The sequence below is a fragment of the Theobroma cacao genome, chromosome 2 (genome assembly GCF_000208745.1).
Source record: "Theobroma cacao cultivar B97-61/B2 chromosome 2, Criollo_cocoa_genome_V2, whole genome shotgun sequence".
Taxonomy (NCBI): domain Eukaryota; kingdom Viridiplantae; phylum Streptophyta; class Magnoliopsida; order Malvales; family Malvaceae; genus Theobroma; species Theobroma cacao.
The window spans coordinates 28,996,662-29,000,596 of NC_030851.1; the positions used below are offsets into that span (position 1 = coordinate 28,996,662).

Genomic DNA, 3,935 nt, shown 5'->3' on the forward strand with positions numbered 1-3,935 from the left:
GTCAGTCGACTAAGTGCTCTATGTTAGAATCTGCAACTTGAAACAGAACCAACTTAGTAGACCAACTCAGTTGACTAAGTGCTCTTTGTCTGCAAATTGAACCAGAGCACTACAAGACAGATTAACGGTTAGAACTCATCCTCAACTGTTTCCAACGGGCATAAAATTACCAAATTGCCATCAGAGTTGCATCTCTAACTATAAAAGGGTCTTCCAACAATTAGAAACAAGTTTTTTAGAAGCCTTGAATGAGATTTGAGCTATGGAGAGTTGAAAAACCAGAAAATCTTCACTGCACTTGTCTGCACTTAAACACCTACTCTTTGCATTTGTATTTTGCACTCAATCTTGTACCAATTAGATCAACCAGTGATCACAGGTACTTTCTTTTACTACTCTTCTTGTATTCTTAGAGTGAGGAAGTCACTCTAAGGGGTTGTTCAAGCTTGGGATAGCTTGATTATTGTAGGTTGTGGTTGAGCCTTTGAAAAATCACTTTGGGTTTTGGTTGAGCCCGTGAAAAACCATTGTGAAAGGTTGTGGTTGAGCTTGTGAAAAACCACTTTGGATTTTGGTTGATCCTGGTAAAAACCATTGTGAAAGGTTTTGGCTAGGCTTGGTAAAAGCCATTGTAAAGCTTAGTGAAAGCTTGTGAATTTCACCGGTTATTAGTGGATTGTTTGGAAAATCCTTGGTTGAACAATCAAGGTAGTGGATATAGGTCTTGGATCGAATTACTATAAATAGCCGTGTGTTTGTCTGTTCTGTTTTCAGTTTTTATTCATCTTTAAGTTCTTTCTTTTATTGTGCATTTATCTCTAATTAGAGGTTTGTCAAGCTCAGCTTTACAATATGTTTATTATGTCATTCCTACATAAGAATGCATGTTTGCTTACTTGGGTACCTCGAAAATCGTTAAAGAACGACAATGTACCAAATAGTACAACTAAGTTGATTTAAGCCTTGAACTAGTCCATATAGAGATTTTAAGATGAAATTGAGAATTTTAAAACCCCATAATCACTTAAAATGGTGATTCGGAGTTCGAGGACCGATTTGAAGTCAAATTAGAATTTTCATAACCTAGGGGCAAAATGGTCATTTTTCCAGTCGAGGTTAAAATTGGAATGTTGGAAGAAGTTTTTGATCAAGATTGACTATTTAGAACATAATTTGAGTTTGAGAAGTGAAAAATTTTAATTCCGACATTTTTCCAAGCATAAGGGAAAAATAGTCATTTTGCCACCCTAGGGGTAAAATTGTAATTTTACACCACCCAACACTTGTCCAGCACATGGATTTTACCCAATATTATCATGGATAATTGAGAAAATTTAAGTGGTGGAGAGAGATTGCTTAATGGGTAAGTATGACACATGGACCAATGGAATGGTGACATGTGTCAAATTTTCATCCATTTATTATTTAGCTTAAAAATTAGCACAAAATCAGCCCATTTCTCTTCATATGGCCGGCCAAAGCAAGAACAAAGGAAGAAAAGAAAGAAAAAGAACCCTAGGGTGAAAATTCAAGAGAAAATTGGTGGACTTCAAGTAATCAAGCAATCAAAGGTAAAATTTCTTGATTTTGACTTGTGATCTACCTTTCCCATACAGTCTTTTGCATTTTTCATGGTTGAATCACATGATTTCATGATGGGTATCTTGCTGGCTGAACACTTAGAGAGAGGTTTTGATGCTTGATTTGGTTAGATTTCAATGTATTTTAGTGTTTTTAGTTGATTGGTGATGTGTAGCATGAAAATCAAGCAAGAAAAATTCATGTTCTTCCATCACCCATCATTGGCCGAATTCTCCATATAGAATATTGATGATGATTTTGATTTTTATTCAAGTGATTTGGTTAGGAATTAGTGATTTATGGTGCGAGAATCAAGCTTGAAAAATTATAGTGTTGATGCACCCACCATGGCCGAATTTTCAAGAGAAAATGTGAGGATGATTTTGCCATAGTTCAAGTTATTTGATTTGTGTTTGATGATTTGGAGAATTGGAAGAAAAATGGGGTTAATTGGAGTTGAATTGGACGTATTGACCAATTAATCGGGTGATAGATCGAATTAGGCCAATACCATTTTATTTAGGTACATAATTGAATTTATATTGAACACCGTGTTTAGACGATAATCCGAACAATTTACATCTCATTTCATGCATTAGTAAAGAACCTGAAATAGATTTATAATGGTATGACACAGTATATTGAATTATGTGTCATGTATTGTATATAGGTGGTGAATCCTCCGATAAAAGCAAAGAAATTGTACTTGAGGATCGATAGTCGGAGTACTTTAAAAATTTGACTCTCGATATAGTGAGTAACCTTACTATTGTCTTAAATATTTAAAGTGGTTTTTATCCGATTTTGTGATTTTATGAAAAATGAGTTTAAATGGTAAATCTTTATATTTTAAAAGAAAAATGTGATTAAATGATATGATTTTATAAAATTGTCTTGAAATTGAATGATGGTTTTGGAAAATTGAGTAATTGGAGACTAATTGTTGTGTTATAAATCATGGTTTGAATTGAATGGCTTATGATAATATTTGCTTGAATGGTTGAATTGGAAATTATGTTGAAAATGTATGAACTGTTGATTTGCCTTGAGAGGCTATAAAATAAAATAATTGTCATGTTATGCTTTTGAAAATTTTATTGAATTGGTGGGTTATATATTGGTCACTGCAGTGGACGAGTTTCGTGGACCAGCCTATTAAAGGGGCACGGTAACCCTATTATATTCTTACCTCATTATGAGAGGCGCGGATGGATAACTCCTGAGGTTAACACTTTAGAGTTCACTTCACGCTAAACCACCATGTGAGGGTGAACTCAGCAAATGCCAAGGAACGGCTATGTTTTCAAAGTAAAAACATGATTTATACGTACATGACTTTTTAATAGCCTTGGTGGACTCGATTGGGATAGCTCTCGGCCAAGGTATCCTTGATAACTGAGTATGAGAATGATTTTAGCACGAGCCAAAGTTTTAAGAAATTCATAAGCCATGTTGATTACTCAATTTATATGAATTGATTTTATTTGGTTGAAATGAGTTGAAAGGTGATGAATTACAGTATGTTAAACTATTTTATTTGTCTCCATTTACTCAGCTTTAGATATTTTAGATGGTATTTGTTTGCTCACTGGGATTATATAATCTCATCACCCTTATTTTCACCCATTTAAAGCTCAGGATAGTCGGTAGATAGCTCACTTTGTTGAGGGCTACAGTTGGATTTGCATCCTCAAAAACTGTAGGTTTACCACTTTTGATACTTTTGATCGTTCGTGGGCCCACGTCTCATTGTAAATTAAATTTTATACTTTAATTATCTGTATTACAATATGTATGAATTTATTTAGCTTTTACGCTTCAAAAATTATTTACTGGTAACTCTATAAATATTATTTTATAAGAAAATAGAATATTTTATTGAATATTTTTATTATATTCAAATAGTTATAATTTCACTTTAAATGAATGTTTTAGATATCTAAACTTATTTTTGATTATGAAATATGTGTTTTCCACTTGCATACTACATTTTTAGTTGGTTTCGAGATTTTTGAGGAAAAATGACCAAAATGCCCCTGTGAGACAGAAATAATTTTTTTATTGATTTAAGTTGGAAATAGCTTAAAATCTTTTAGAACATGATATTTGGTAACAGTTACTCATAGGGGAAATGAGAAACTGATATTAAAGCTTTACGGGGTTTCGGTTGATATTCCGGGTAATGAGTGTCGATCGGGATACCGCGGCGGTTGTCACGGGCTCGAGGGAAGTACCGGGTCGTGACAAGGTCAATCTTTGAAAGAGCCAAAATGTGCTATTCACCCCCCTTCTAGCACATTTACTTGGGGCCAACATATATTAGAGAAGAATCCAAGAGTTTGATTGAGCCTAGA

General features: G+C 33.9%; 1 long non-coding RNA gene across 2 annotated transcripts; it reads left to right on the forward strand.

Moving 5' to 3' along the window:
- On the forward strand, positions 1,531-3,250 carry LOC108660888. Of its 2 annotated transcripts, none has more exons than XR_001926589.1 (3): positions 1,531-1,571; positions 2,252-2,334; positions 3,215-3,250. It is a non-coding gene; the product is annotated as an uncharacterized LOC108660888 (long non-coding RNA). The 2 variants fall into 2 exon arrangements; XR_001926590.1 differs by lacking the exon at positions 3,215-3,250 and adding an exon at positions 2,712-2,750.